At 37.7% G+C, this 17504-nt stretch overlaps 1 pseudogene; it reads right to left on the reverse strand.

The window, feature by feature from the left end:
* Positions 1 to 11138: 11138 nt before the first annotated feature.
* Positions 11139 to 11237, reverse strand: LOC132297944 (small nucleolar RNA R71; annotated as a pseudogene).
* Positions 11238 to 17504: the final 6267 nt, after the last annotated feature.

The following is a 17504-nucleotide window of genomic DNA, read 5'->3' on the forward strand; positions in this document are numbered from 1 at the left end:
CAGACAAAACAAATATATATATATATACCCTACATACTAACCCTAATCCTTACTCTAAACCAACTCACGTAGCTTAGGGAAAAAGAAATAAAAAAAAACGTAATATAATTATTATAATAATAAATAATTATAAGTCTTCTTATAATATATATATATATATATATATATATATATATATATATATATATGTAATTCTACTAAAACTCCCCTGTATTACTACAAATTCCAAATAATAATAATACATACCATCTTTATTCACCTATATACATATATACACTTTAATATATACATATGTATATCAAATTGATTCCATCTTTATTATTAATATTAATTGTAATAATAATACTAATAATAATATCCTTATATATAAATATATATACACATCAATGTATAAATATATCTATATATATCCAAAGCCCATGGGTTATACTCCATACACATCTAGGCTTCATATCCTAGTAGTCCATGTGACCCGTCTAGTCGGTCTATTACTACTATTCAAATCCATTCCTTTTTAAACAACATGAAATAAAATAAATAATACAATAATTAAACATTTAATTAGTACACAACTATAAACAACTATTCAGATACATAACATAGATCACAACACCCAGATACACACCAGTTAATACACACCAAGCACATCAAACAATTAAATCTATTAAGAACACACTTATACACATATAGCCACATAAGCACATAGCCACATAATTAAATAAAATGCAATAAAAAAATAAAATAAAACAAATAATTAAATCCCTTTTATATCCTTTTGAAAACTAGGGGTATTACAACTCGGGAATCCATCATGTGGACCCCTAATAGTAATCCAAAAGAAATAACTGAAACAAAGATGACATACATAGAACCCTACGTCAAGTCAGTAGAGTGAATAATCGTCTCTGCTCGCCATGATCAAGCTCTAAGACTAGAATTGTCGAACACCTGAAAAATAATAGTGGGTCAGGCTCACGAACAAGTTCTACTCTACTACAATCCAAGTAGAAACCCGACACATGTATATAGGGATGGAAATTTACCCCAACCCGGTGGGGAACTGCCCTACCCCCACCTCGTTTAAAGTGAGTTTAGAGAACTATTTATTTAAATGGGAGTGGAGATTGGGGTTGGGAAAAAAAATCAGCCGGATTTGGGACGGGGGTGGGGAGGGGTACCCCCGCCTCGCAACCGCCCCTATTACATATGGAATTACTTCTCCCCTGCCATGTTATTGTACTTACCGATTTAATATTTTGTATATATATATATCATATCATATTATATATACACATCTAAATAAACCCTATTCATTCATATCTTTTTAGGCGAAGCGGGGCGGAGAGGGGTAATTGGGGATGAGGTGGGGGCGGTTATGGGGATTAGGGGTAAAAAAATAATCAGTTATGAAACGGTTTTGGGGGTGCCAAATTTAAATAGGGATGTGGATGAGGAATGAGAAACCCACCTCATTGCTATCCCTACATGTATATATCCTAGTCAACTCAATAATAACTAGTGGTCTGTATATATAGATAAATACATACTAAAGGAATCTCACCAAACTATACGGGTGCCTTAACCTGAAAAGTAGGCAACATGTAAAAAGTACATATTGTGATACCCCTCGATTCTAGAGTCACGGGTGATCAAGTGCGAGTACATATCCGAGGGATACCAAACAATTAATATGTAAATGAACACAAAATACAAAGCGAATAATAAGAAATAAATAGTAAAGGCTGAAAAGAATTCTAACTGAAAATCCTCATAAGCAATAATCCAAAACCTTCATTTATTTAACAATTCGGGAATCCATCTAGTGGACCCCTAATAAAATCCCAAACTGTAAAGAGAAGAACTGAAACAAGTCCAAAGCTAAATATAGAAAATAATCCTACATAATCAGAGGAATGAGTGTCTGTATCTGCTTTGCACGTCCAAGCTCTAACCCTGGAACAGATGAACACCTGAAAAATAAGAGAGTGGGTCAGGCCCACATGCAAGTCCTATCGTACTATGATCCATACAGAAACCCGATACACAGATACATCTTAGATAGCTCAACAATAACTAGAGTAGTCCATAAATGTATAATTACACACTATAAGACGCTCACTAGTCCAATAGGTCTATCTCAGCTTGAATAGAGATACCATGTAAATCACACATAATGTGGTCATGTGTACCTAGACCTATCAGGGAACAACACCAATATCCAGTTATCTATCCTAGGCGATATACGCACCCTAACTATGGTCCTGAGACTCAAGCTCATACCATGGCATTATAACGTAAATATATAAAGTTCATTCAAGGTGTGTCATTCAAAAAGTTTATTGATCTGATACATAGTTATAAGTAGGACTTAACTTTGGTAGTTAATCCATCTTATTTTAAAATAGTTAGGACTTAGTGTTTGAACTAATCCATCCCTAATATAGGTAGGTCTCAGTGTTTTGAACCAAGCCATCCCTAATATGCCACCGTCCCATACCGGTGCATAAACATCCATATAAGTAGGACTTAATTTTTTATAACTAATCTAACTTATTCCAAAATAGGTAGGATTTAGTGTTTTAACTAATCCATCCCTAGTATGCCACCGTCCCATACCGGTGCATACAATCCTCCAAACAACATAATTGTTAAGACAATAATTGTTATTTATCAACCATTAGCCAGGATATGCATAAATATAGTTCAATACATATATCATGGCATTAAACCTTCATTAAAGAACCTAAAATTCACATTTCAACTATTTAAATTGCTAAAATGAGTCATAACATTTAAGTCCTCCATATAATCCATAAATTGATACAATTAACAGAATATATATATCAATTTATTTCAAACTAAGCGTAGATGATTTCCAAGAATTTACTATACTTATAACTCTATTTAAACATAATTAAACAGTATAAAATTATATATAACAGAAGCTTCAAATCCCAGTAAGTGATTTAATTAACCACAATAGTGTGCACTCTATAGGTTTTTCCCTAAATCCATCTTACTCCATTCCTTAATCCAATGAATTAATATTTCCCCATACTATTACAGGTCTATTATGGTCCCATACACCATTTAAAGCAGTTTAAACGGAACAAGAAAACCCTGTACAATCCAAACAGCCCATAAATCCCAAAACTGTGCAATTTTGGGCGAGAATAGGCTCTCTAAAATTGAGAGCTTGCTCCTAGACATTAGGAGCCTACTCTACACTCCTTGGAGCTGGCTCCATCAGTGAGGGAGCTGGCTCCCTCCTTTTGGGAGCCTGCTCTCTCCCTCCTGAGAGCTACTATGCGACTTTGCTTCGTCTTCTTCGTCTCCGGCTGTTTTCAAGCTTCTGTATTAATTTTAAATACTTATTCTAAGGTACAATCATAGTCATAGTTTAACCATAAAGCATTGTTATACAACCATGACATGAATTGAACACAAGATTTTAAAACAACGGAAGCAGAATTTCAGTTAGAAACTTAAAGCAAACTTAAACCAGATTAATTCAATGAAATTAAATACTGTTTAAACATGCATAAAAGATGTTTTTTAGCATTCATTTAATCCCTGGAGTCTACCTAGGCATGCACAGAACACAGGTTAAAGGAAAAGAGTAGAACAGAGACTTGCCTTGAGTTTCAGTTTTGAAACTCTAAACCACCGTCTCTAAGGTTTCCGACCACCTTCTAAATTGCCATTCCACTCTTCCATTGCTCTTGGTTCAACCTAGAACCACTCCGTCTCATCCTCTTTAAACCCCTCTGTTTATCTCTCAACTTCACTCTCTGTTTCTCTCAAGTCTTTCTCTCTGTTTCTCTCTGCCTTTCACTACGTGAATAGGGTTTGCTTGTAACCCTATATCGAAGTATAATATTGTATATATAGGCTTCGCAAAAAACCTAATTCTAGTTCTAAACCAACTATAAGTCGGCTAACACACGATGCCAAAACACCAAAACCCTAATAGTAATCCATTTACCGCATTTATATAATTAAAACAATTACGTTAATGAAAGAAAACTAATAATACAATTAATTTAATTACGAAAAAATAAAAATACAATAACTAAAACAATTCAATTACAGAAAAATAAAAATACAATTAACTAAAACAATTCAAATAACAGGTAAAATGAATACATAATCAAATAATCAAATTTAATAAAACAATTCAAATAGAGAGGCAAAATAAATAAATAAACAAATAATCAAATCAAAATACAAATAAAACAATGAACTAAATACCAGGACTATCCTTTTAAAATTAGTGGTATTACATTCTTCCCCCCTAACAAAAGGAATTTCGTTCTCGAAATTCGCTCTTACCTTCTTCCAATATTTTAGTAAACTGCACTTGACATCTTCCCGTTCCCAAGTAGACTCAGCCTCATTGTGATGACTCCACGGAACACGTAGCAAAGGGATAACCGTTTTACAAAGGATTTGATCCCGAAAGTAGACAATACAATATGGTGGCTCCAAATATGTCGCATCCGGCTGTAACTCAATCTCCCCAACATCGATATGGTGATACCGATCCTCATTCGGCAGAAATTTTTGTAACATAGAAACATGGAGCACATTATGTATGCAATCCAAATTATCCGGAAGTGCCAACCGATAAACGACTGCTCTAACTCGATCCATAATCATGAATGGACCGACAAATCGTAGAGACAACTTCGCTTTCTTCCCAAAGTGCATTATACCCTTCATAGGAGACACTTTGAGTATAACCTGATCCCCAACCTGGAACTCCAAAGCACGTGTGTGACGATCAGCATAACTCTTCTGCCGACTCTGCGTAGTGCGCAGGAAATCCCTAATAAGAGCAATGTACTCTCATCAACCTCCATCTAACAAATAGGCAATCGACACGGTCGGCCGTACAACGCTTTAAATGGTGCCATCCCAGTAGTATTCTGGAAACTATTGTTATATACAAACTCCATAAGTGATAAATAATCCTCTCAATAGCCCTTGCAATCAAGGACATATGAATGAAGCATATCCTTCATGATCTAATCAACCCTCTCGGTCTGTCCATCAGTCTGAGGATGATAAGTAGTACTAAGTTGTAATTCTGTACCCAAAGGCTGCTGAAAACTCTTCTAAATTCTGCAGACAAAGCTTGAATCCCTATCTGATATAATGGACAAAGGAATGCCATGTAACTTCACAATCTCTGTAATGTAAAGTCTCGCCAACTACTCCGAGGTGAAGTCAGTGTGACTAGGCAAGAAATAAGCTGATTTAGTCAATATATCCACGTTGACCCAAATGAAATTGTGATCTTTATAGGAATTAGGCAATCCCCCCACAAAATCCATAAAAATGCTCTCTCATTTCGACTCCGGTATCGATAGTGGTTGTAGAACTTCTGGCGGCCGCTGATGATCAATCTTGACCATCTGACAAGTACTACATCGAGAGATAAAAATAGCAATGTCCTTTTTCATACTTGCCCACCAAAAGTACCACTTCATATCCTGATACATCTTATCTCCTCCTGGATGAACAACAAACTCAAAGTGGTGAGTCTCAATCATCACATCCTTCCTCAAATCGTCAGCAGAAGGTACCACTAATCATCCCTTATATCTCCAACCTCCATCAGTCCCAACATAGTAGAATGGAACCTCCTCAGAGGTTATCTCTGTAATTTTATTAATGCACTGTTGATCCATGAGTTGTGCCTTTAAAACCTTGTGAATGATAGAAGGTGTAACTACCATGCAAGCCGTGAAAGTATCCGATAACTCATTCACCGTCCTCAAAACATTCCATTCAGTAGTGAATATAACAGAAAGACTAGCAACGGGTCGGCGACTGAGTGCATCCGCCACCACATTCGTTTTCCCTGGATGGTACTGTATAAAGAAGTAATAGTCTTTCACAAACTCTAACCATCGATGTTGTCTCATATTCAGTTCCTGCTGAGTGAACAAATACTGTAGATTCTTGTGATCGCTAAATAATCTGAAGAACTCATCCAACAGCTAATGCTTCCAAATACGTAAGGTAAAAACCAGAGTTGCCAACTCCAAATCATGTGTTGGATAATTAAGCTCCTGAGGCTTAAGCTTACGATATCCATACGAAATTGGTCTCTCCTCCTGCATCAAAACACATCCAAGACCCTACAAAAGAAGCATCTGTGTAGACAAGATACTCTATCCCGCTCTGTGGGGTAGACAGAATTGGTACAGAAGTTAACTTGCTCTTTAGCTCATCAAAAGCTTTCTGATAATGTTCATTCCACACAAACCATACACCCTTTTTAGTCAGATAAGTGAGTGGTCCCATTATCTTGGAGAATCCCTAAATAAACCTCCGATAATATCCTACCAATCTGAGAAAACTCTGAATCTCAGTAGATGAAGTAGGATGTCCCCACTCGACCACTGCTGAAACCTTGGCTAGATCTACCGTTATCCCCCTTTCTAACACTACATGCCCCAGAAACTTCACTTCCCACTACCAAAATTCACACTTTTTGAACTTGGCATATAACTAGTGCTCACGAAACGTCTGCAAGACTATCCAAAGATGTCTAGCATGATCGTCCTCTGACCTAGAATAGATCAAGATATCATCAATGAAAACAATGACAAACTGATCCAAATAAGCCCTGAAGACTCTGTTCATTAAATTCATTAAAACCGCTGGTGCATTAGTTAACTCGAACGGCATCACCCGAAACTTATAGGATCCATATCTAGTGAGAAACGCTGTCCTCAGAACATCCTGCTCCCTAACCCGAAGTTGATGATATCCAAAATGCTGATCAATCTTAGAGAAGTTTCAACTGATCAAAAGATCATCAGTCCTAGGCAAATGGTACTTGTTACAAATAGTAACCTTGTTTAACTCCCTGTAATCTATACACAGGCGGAGTGAACCATCCTTCCTCTTCAGAAACAAAATTGGTACTCCCTGGGGTGAAGTACTCCTGTAAATAAAACCCTGACTGAGTAATTACTGAATCCGATCCCTCAGCTCTCTCATCTCCACTGGTGCCATCCTGTATGGTGCCCTAGCAATAGGCGTAGTGCCTGGAGCTAAGTCAATCACAAAGTCGATCTCGCGACTAGGGGGCAACCCTGGAATCTCCTGAAATACATTCGAAAAGTCCTGTACAATTGGTATGCGATCCAATGACACAATAACCTCCGCCTTCGTTTCTTTCTCCACATAAAACAAATAGGTGCTAGTGACCCAGTTAGAACGTGGCATAGCAATAACGTACATATCCTAACTAGGTATGGTGGACACAATAAACCTATCCAAAACAATTAACCTGAGCATGGTAGTGATAACCAATTCATCCCTTGTATTACGTCAAAAGTGTGCATGTCCAGGACCAAAAGATTGGCTAGAAATCTGAGTCTACCAATATCTAGTGTTACAGGCCCATCACTCTCATGAAAAGTGGCAGTATTGCCTAACAGTGTAAAAATATCCTAAGGTCTATTGCATATGTGTGTCACCAACCACTCCATGAAAATTCCTTGTTTTCGAATACTCCGTAAAGTAAAAGACATAAGGTAAAACAAAATACGCTGAAATCTACTCACTTTTAGATTATCGCTCCATCTTGGAAATTCCTCCTTCTAAACCAAACTTACCATATTGATTTACTCAAGTTCTCTTATAAACTCCTTGGTAATCATCCTGTCTCAACACCATGTATTTACAAGCAAAAATTTGTTTGTCTGTCCAAAAACCAATCACTTACTGTGATAATCATTTATTAACGTAATATACATATTCCAATATAGTTTAATAAAATCATATGTGTATAAATCCCAAAAATGCTATCACCAAACACAATAAAGATAGCCAAAACCGATAGTTTAATTCATTAAGAACTTTTCAAAACTATAAATTGTCGAACGAATAATCGTAAGATATTCTTTAACCAAAATACTAGTGTACGTGATTAAACCCGTACTATACTTTTATTAATATCTCCATTACTTCCAGTAATTAAAAATTATTTCTAGAAGTGTCATGATGAGCGCTGAAAAGTGCGTATTTAAACCCCTTAACCTTAGGGATTCTAGTACCTTTGTCTATCTTACTTTGCCGTTTTAGACTAATTTCGTATTATTTCCATTTTCAGACACTTATCCCAAAAATAAGCTAACTCAGTCAAATAAGAGCTTAATTAAAGCAATTCTGGGATTAAACAAAGAAATGAGCAAAGTGGAGAAAGGAATAAGCAAATGAAGCTAAAGGGGAGAAGCAGCAAAGTTTGATCGATCTAAGTCCAAGGTTCGATCGATCGAACATTGATCGATCTCAGTACTTCAAGATAGATCCAAACCTTGACCCAAAGCAGAAAGTCCAAAGTTCGATCGATCCAACACTACCTTTCGATCGATCGAACACTTTGTCCTTATTTAAATGATTAATCTCATCCACAGCTGTACCACGCACCAACCACTTTTGTCCTTTTCCCAAAAATATCTTCCAAAAATCTCGGATTTGTCTTTTCCCAAAAAGCTCAACCAATTGGATCGATCCAACCTTAGTTTAATAGATCTCAGCAAGTTCGATCGATCCAAGTACAAGGTTTGATCGATCGAACTTCCTCCAGTGCAAAAAACTTAAAATTCCAACTCATTGAAAGTTATCCTTCATCTAATCATTGGGGAATATTGTGTGCACAACCCCAGCCCATTTTGTGTGTCATTTGACCTATCTATAAAAGGAATATGATGCACTTTATGAGAGATATACAATTTTAGGGATTGTTCTCGGTGGAGGCAAGTCTTAGGGAGGAAGAAAAGGAGGAGGAAGCTAGAGACACCATTGGAGTTCTTCATCAGCAAGGAGCAGATTTCTTCCATGGAGTTGGCCCTTGAGGGTTGGAGCAACATCACCATGAGTGGCTAGACATCCTTTTAGGGCTAGATTTAGCCCCAAACATGCTTTCTATATGTTAATCTTGTGTATTATTGAGGGATTAGTGCTGTAATTAATGTTTTGGCAATTAGATATATATAGATCTTGATTATTCAATGATTTATGTGGTTAAATGCTTCCAATTGATCATTACATTCTATCCATATATCTATGTATGTTAGAATAGATGTTCATGTGCGTATCTCTAGATTTTGTGTTATTGATGCATATCTATGTGTATTGATGCTATAGATCTAGAGATTGTCAAAACATAGTGCTTAATGCAATGCTCTTGTGATTTTCTTGATGGATTGTGCCTCTCCCTTAGTTTATTTTTATGTTAGTAGTGTAGATGTAGTGTAGTTGTAGTGTAGTGTTAAATGGGAGGACAATCCATGCTTGTTGTTTGATGATCCATACTTTTGAATACAAGTAGCATATGTCTCTAATCTTGTGTTGTATTTGGATTGTAAGCTTAATGAAAGGATTAATGACTTGCTTTGATCTATTATGCCTTTCACATGTTAATTAGACAATATATGCTTCATTGCTTAGATATATTGTGCATTTCACATGATGTTTAGACAATACATGCTTAACTTGTCATCCTTGCTTGTTGAATCAACCAAACATACATACACACACCAATATTGCAACACACTATTTACCCTCACTAGTCACTTGTCAACGGTATAGATATGCATTGCTTGGTGGTGATCTCTAAACCTCAAGACTTTTCTCTCTATTACTTACTCTAAGTTACATTCTTTTGCTACCACTTAATCAAATTTAGTTGCTCTCTAGTTTAATCAACCAACCAACCAATCGTTTGATCATTCGACCTACTAACCGTAATAGCAATTCCACAACCTTGTTTTACCCTCACAATCCCTTAGGACGATCCCTACTCACTCTTGCTACGTTAGTAGTAGTGTTGGTAGTGGTTTTTATAAAATTAAACTTGACCCAAAAGGCTTTTCTTGAACTGTACATTCACTACATCAATTGTGCATGTACAAGCGGCCTCTCTCGTCAAATTTTGGCGCCGTTGCCGAGGATTGATTTGATTTGGCAACATTGGAATTGTGGAATCAATTAGGATTAGTACTCTTTTGATCGTGTCTTTACTTTGTTTTTATTTTTCTTTTAGGTTACTTATTGTGTTGTTCTTACTTGACTAGGTGCATTGTTGAAGAGAAACCAAGCAAAGGAGCACTCAAGCAAAGCAAGGAAAGTAAAAAGCTAAAAATTAAAAAAAAATTGCTAAGCTAAGCTTTAAATTTGGAGTTGAAGTGCTAAAGGACCTTTGTGAGACTTTCTTTACTCAATCCCTTAGTTAAATCGTCGGCCCGCGTGGAGGCAATTTTATTTTTCTTTATATGTTGTTCAAGTATGGGAGTATGGGAACAATGTATGTGGAGGAAGTTTGTTGATTGATTTGTTACAAAGGTGAAGTGTTTGACATTTTTGCTTATTGTGTTGCATTGTGCATGCATGGACGTCGTTCATTAAGACCCACTCTTGTCCCTCTTGATTTGCATCTTGAATCAATTGTTAGAAATCCTAGGGGAAGAGGAAGTTCAAATAGAACCAATCTATCAATGGAAGAACAAAATGAGGACCATGTGGAGGACCTTAGTCACATAGACCAACAAGGTAACCTTTATCCTAATGTGCATCATGATAATGTAAGTACCATTAGACATACCAAGGCCATTCATTCACCAACAACCACAATAACAAGGCCAAGTTCCGTATGGAATGCCAAGGCCAATGTATGCACCACAACCTCCCATCATTAATCAAGGAATTCAAAGTTAAGGTGTTTATGTTGCACCTCAAATAGCTAATCCACCTCTTGCTTTAAGAGACCATTATATGCCTAATGAGTATAATGCACCCACATGCATCCAATTGCCTCCGTTTAAAGCACATCATTATGAAATCAAAGCACAAACCATTCAAATGCTTCCTAACTTTCATGGACTTCCAAGTGAAGAACCTTACAAGCATTTGTTTGAGTTTCTAGAAGTTTGTTCCACCGTAAAATATACGGACATGCTGAAAGAGGTCTTAAGACTCAAATTTTTTCCATTCACCTTAAAAGACACAGCAAAATATTGGTTTAACAATCTTAGGCCTTTTTCAATCACTTCTTGGGCAGAAATATAACAAGAATTCTTGAACAAGTACTATCCAGTTTCTAAGACCAATGCCATGCGAACCTCAATTCGAGAATTCTCACATTGGGATGGAGAAACGTTTCATGAGGCATGGGAACGCTTCAATGAGTTGCTTAGGAAGTGTCCACATCATGACATGCCTAAATGAAAATTAGTTCAATACTTCTTTGAGAGCTTATCGGATAATTACAAAGGCATGGTTGATGCTTCCATGGGTGGCTCATATATTGATAGACATGAGGATAACGTGTGGCATCTTTATGAGAGCATGAGTGAAAATTCTTTGCATAGAACATTATCATCCAAGAATAGTAGAAATTTACAAGGTAGGAAGAGTGTTGGCTTACATCATGTCAACCATTCAAATGAAATAGCCGCCGAAATGAAGTCTTTATCTCAAAGGTTTAATCAATTCTTGATTAACCAAAACTCGACGAACCAAGTATCTTCGTTCCCTAACCATTCTCATCGTGCATCAAATGAATCATGTATGACTTGTTCTAGTGTTCTTCATTCTACTTCTCATTGTCCTCACGGACAAGTGCAAAGTGAACCTAATGAACAAGTTAATTCAGACTTTACAAATCAAGGGAACAATCCTTATGATACTCATTATAACCCAAGTTGGAGGAATCATCCAAATTTCTCTTAGAAAAACCAAGGAGAGGGGTCAAACCCTTCCCGAGGAGGTTTTCAAGGGAAGTACATTCCACCTTCACTTCAAAACCAAGGATCCCAAGGTTGTAGACCTTATCAATCACATGGGAATCAATTTGCTAATTCTCATTTTCCCAATCAATCTTATTCCCTAGGAAATACTAGAAGTCCCGCATTTGAAGAAAAAATTTTAAATGCTTTGGGCACTCTTGAGGCTAACACACTATTGCTTCATTCTCACTCTTAATCTATTGCTAAGCTAGAAACCCAAGTAGGGTAAATAGCAAGCACTCTCAATGCAAGAGAGAAGGGAAAAGTGCCAATGAATGCCCTACCTAAGCAACAGTGTATTGTGGAAACCCATTCCTCATCGGAAGGCCACACCATTGAACATGTTAATGCGGTGACTACCTTGCGGAGTGGTAGGATTATGGACAATGAAGTTGAAATGTCCAATGAAGATAATGAACCGGTGCAACCTCAAGTTGTCACCCGTCCCGTTTCATATCCCATTCCTCCTTCATTTCATATACATGACCTTGTGAATGAAGAAGTTTTGCTAAAAAATGATTTGAAACAAAATGACTTGAAAACTTCTTGTATTGAAAAGAGTTCAAAAGAAAATTCTGACAAAGTGTTTGAACCAAAAATTTCATTCCCGGATGCCTTAAAAGGATCCATTTCAAAAGACAAGCAAAAGGCAAAAACCAATGAAATCATGGAAATGTTTAGGCAAGTAAAAGTTAATCTTCCACTTTTGGATGCAATCAAGTAAATTCCGGCTTGTGCTAAATTTTTGAAAGACTTGTGTACCCAAAAGCGGAAGAACAAGAGCCAAGCACCAAGAAAAGTGGTTTTGACTGAGCAAGTAAGCTCAATTTTGCAACATAACACTCTCCCAAAGTTTAAGGACCCTGGTTCACCCACTACATCATGTATCATTGGTGATCATATCATTAATCGGGCACTTCTTAACTTAGGAGCAAGTGTTAACCTTCTTCCATACTCGGTTTATGTCAAATTGAGCCTAGGTGAATTAAAACCGACGTCGATAGTTTTGCAACTTGCTGACCGATCTATTAAAAAGCCTAGGGGTGTCATTGAGGATGTTTTGATTAAGATTGATAAATTCTTCTTCCCAGTTGATTTTGTTGTCATTGACACAAAACCGGTTTCCAATCCGAAGAGCCAAATTCCCGTTATCCTTGGCCGTCCTTTCTTGGCAATCGCCAATGCTAACATCAATTGTAGGACAGGGGTAATGAAGATTTCATTTGGCCACATGAAGGTGAAGTTGAATATCTTTAATCCCACACCCAATTCATTTGACAAATATGAAAAAGAGGTCAATGTTGTGGAAAAATGTATTGATCTTCAATGTCAAGGAAATGAACTTTTGTGTAAAACCAAAGCTTCCAAAGGATCATCTTTAACCTTGCATTCTAAAAGTGTTTGTCCAAATTCTTGCTTTGAAAGGGCATGGAAGCCCAAAGGTTGTGATTGCATAGACAAGGGATCAAAAGCTTCTTTTGAGCTTGATCCAATAAGTTCTTTAAAGAACCATTTGTTGGGTGGAGTTTAAAGCATCTATCACCCCAACAAGGAGGGGATGCATTACAAGATCTTTGATCTGGGCTAAAAGAGCCCTGTCTTGCTGGAGACGTTAAAGACTAGCAAAAACATTCGTTGGGTGTCCAAACCCTATTCCTTTCCAATTTTTATCTTTCATTTTATTCTTGCGAAGTCTAGATACTTGTTTTTGGGTTTCATATGCATTGAAAGGAACTTTGGTGAGGATTACATGAGCTTTCATGTCATAATTGGGCACTTGGCAAAAGTTCGATCGATCTCAAGTTGGAGTTTGATCGATCGAACTGTGGATTGCATCCAACACTTAGAAAATTTTTGAGTTTGCATCCACCTACATCCAAATCACCTCTCTGTCCCATCGTTCGAACCCATTATTAGATCGATCAGAGCTATTTGATCGATCCAAACTCAGGTCTGATCGATCTCATGATCCAACACTTAGAAAAATTTTGGGCCTGCATAAACCTGCATATTTCAATTCTCTGTCCTATCGTTCGAACTTATTTCAAGATCGATCTGAAATTCTTCGATCGATCCAACTTTAAGGTTAGATCGATCTCAAGTTCCAATACTTAGCAAATTTTTGAACCAAAAACCTGCATATTCTTGCCTCTGTTTGATCGATCGAAGTCTTGTTTCGATCAATCTCAGTTTTTCCTTTCATAATTTTGACTTTAATCTGACTTTTCAACTTTTCAAAAATTCAAAAATATTTTCATTTTTATTTTATTTTATTTTATTTCAGTTTCATTCTCATTTTATTTTATTTTACTTTTCAAAAAAATTTCAAAAATTCAATTTTTTTTTAATTTATTTAGTTTTTAATTAAAAAAAAAATCAAATCAAAAATATTTTATTTTATTTTACCTTATTTTCTAATTTTTAATTTTAATTTTGCAAATTCCAAAAATATCAAAAACCCAAAAATACTTTGAAGAGAGTTCATCAAAATTGAGCTATGGGTTTTCAAGATTGATCATTTAGATCGATCTCCCTTTCAAACCCTAGCCCCTTGCCTCTCTCATCACTGTTCATCATCTCTCCCACCTCTGGCAAGTTTTTTGACAAGGATCCAAGCACAATTTCATCTCTCTCTCTCATCTCAGTTTCATCTTCACTCTTCCTTCTCCACTTCTCTCATCGTATGAGGTAAGATCCGAGAATATCTCACCTTGATTTGAGCTTGAAACATCTGTGTATATATGTGTATGCATTTTTATGATTTCATTAGATTCGGAAGTATGGGCCTTGAAAAGTGGCTAAAAATGTTTGATTTGTGGTGTTGGAGGGCCCACGAACACATTCATGTGGGCCTTATGCTTCAAAAGTCACAAATCTGTGACTGTTTGCATTTATCGCACAGTTCGATCGATCCAACTATGTCTTGGATCGATCAAAGTTGTAAGATCTATCTCACTCACTTTGGATCGATCCAACTTTTATGATCGATCTCACATCTTTTCTTGATCGATCGAATTTCACAGATCTCTCTCACACACTTCATTCATCATATCTTATGTTCATGCTATCTTATATATGCCCAATGCTTGTGATATTCCACATTGGATGCATTTTATACTTACATTGTTTAGCATGTTTCATATCTCGTCCCTTGTATAGATTCATGTCATAATTGTTTTGTCTATCTTATTTAACATGCATGTTTCTATTCTGTGCTTTATCTTCTATAAGCTGGCATTAACATCCGAATTTTTATTTGCAGACCATGGTTCGAGTCAAGACCGTGGCGCGTGGACACTATCATGGAGAGAGATGCAGACCAGGCGACGATGCCGGTCCATCTTATGCCCGAGATTCCAGTCTTGCTTGTACCACGAGGAGAGTCCGACAGCGAACTGAGGAGTAGGCAAAGCCCTCCCATGAGCCTACATCACCTTCTCAGGCTCCTCCTGCATTTACACCATTACCATCCCTACCGCATACAGGAGCTGAGCAGCCAGCTCATCTGGAGCACAATAGGCTCGCGCCTCGATATGCGCATATCACGATAGACCATGAGTTAGCATTCGACACGGCCTTTTTCTCTCGATCGATGCTGACCCGATCCGCCTACCATGACATTGTTCAGAGGGGCCTTTATGCTATTCTTGCATTGTCACCGAGCTGGTCTACTCGCGATTGGTACGGTTGTTCTACCAGAACCTCCGACCATCGCCGCGTACCACAGCAGAGCTAGTCACCTCTGTAGACGGCCATTAGATCACCATTATAGTGGACTCTCTAGCTCGTTCTTGCCACTGTCCACACCGCTACCCTCCAGAGCTTCAGGAGACATATCCTAGGCTACATAGGCCTTCCTATGCCGACATGGCAGTTTTTCTTACAGGTCACCATGCCGCTGGCTAGACTTATACCACCCGGACATTCCTTCCAGATGACCTATGGTTCACAGATTCCGTTTTCTATTGGAACATATACATGGTAGGGCACAAGATACAGAGGAGGGGCGATTATCTGACAGCCCTCTACGCCTTCTACACAGAGCACTGGGTGTCCATTCCTGCACTTATCTAGAGCGTGATAAGGAAGCTGTATGATGAGTACATCAGCAAGGAGAAGCCCGGAAGGGCTAAGTCTCTTCTATTCAGCCACCTCATCACCCAGATTCTGATAGAATAACGCTACCCTATTCACCCTCGGGAGCACCCCGAGAGAGGTTCTTGTCACTTCCTTACGAAGGACTGGAATAAGAGCTACAGAGCTCTCATTACTCGCCTGCAGGACCACGCCGTAGAGCTGGAGTTGGAGGAGGAAGAGGCAGCAGCAGCAACAGATCCCACAGCAGACGATGCACCAGTCCATCCAACTATCGAGTATATCCATCTCGACATTGATTTAGAGCACCCTGCAAATGCCACAAGCAGCACTCTCCAGCTGGGTCGCCCATTCATGAGCAGGAGCAGACTCAGGAGCTTTCTTCTAACTATTCTATACCTGAGGCTCCAGATCAGACCCCCGACTTTGGAGAGCGTCTTCAGGCTCTGGAGGATGCAGTGGTTGCTATCAGAGCTGATACTGTAGCCATTCTGGCCGATGTTACAGCCCACCACGCTGATTTTGCTGTATTCCGCACGGATGTCATAAATGCACTCTGAGATTTATCTCGCGATATCCACGGAGCCCGACCTGCCCGTCTGACCTTATCATCTTGAGTCCCAGTCCCTTCTATATTATGATCTCTCTCTCTTCTATAGATACTTTACTTTTGTTACTGTACAGTACTGTTATTTTTACAGTCGGTCTGTTGGCTCTGCTATTTTTGATGTATCTGCATTTTATCTATTATATATTTGTTTTTGTTATGGATGTCCTATGATTGTATTCTTATATCTGTATGTTTGACTCCATCAGGTGCATCACAGTGACTTCAGTGAGAGAGTGCAACTCGATTTTTAGGACCACCTTTATACCTCTCTCATCTCTTTATTTGTTTATTCCATTTACACTTGCATGTCCACTGTGCACTGATTACCCTATTTTGTTATTTGATGAGTTTACCCGAGTGCCAATTTTCAGGACCACAATTCATCCCAAGTTTGGGGGGCCCATGCCACCCACTTCGGATACTTCAGTCTCGATCATTCTATCCCTTAGTTGCACTGGTATACTCTTTCCTTTGTTCTTTTGCACATTGAGGACATTGTTCCATTTAAGTTTGGGGGAATTGTGCTTTGCAGTGTTAGTTTTTAATTTCAAGATTTTGAGCATAACTTATGTATTTGAAAAATATTTTTATGATTGGTCCATATCTAGCTATGATTTTGATCTTTTGATCACTATATTGCTTAAAATTTAAAAAATTGCTTGACTTGAGAGTCCAATACTCCTTGTATGCCTTATGGAAGCCATTTAGGGGTAATTTTTTTGAAAGATTGATATCTTACTTGCATTTATGGTCCACATCATCCTGATTTTGTGATTATTTTGAGATTCATTCTAGGATTCTACACTAGCACAGGTGCATACTAGCATTCATTTGTGGGGTACATGCTTTGTTGATTATTGAATTGGTTATATCCCAATTGAGCTAGTAGTGCATTGAACGCTTTCATTCTTGATAAAGGTGGATAACAACCCCTTTTCACTAAGTAGCCGGGATTCTAACCTCATCAAGCACTGAACTTCTCGCGCCGAAAG

Source organism: Cornus florida, unplaced genomic scaffold, assembly GCF_030987335.1.
Source record: "Cornus florida cultivar Cherokee Brave unplaced genomic scaffold, ASM3098733v1 CherokeeBrave_3.0.0_Hap2_Chr02, whole genome shotgun sequence".
Classification (NCBI taxonomy): Eukaryota; Viridiplantae; Streptophyta; class Magnoliopsida; order Cornales; family Cornaceae; genus Cornus; species Cornus florida.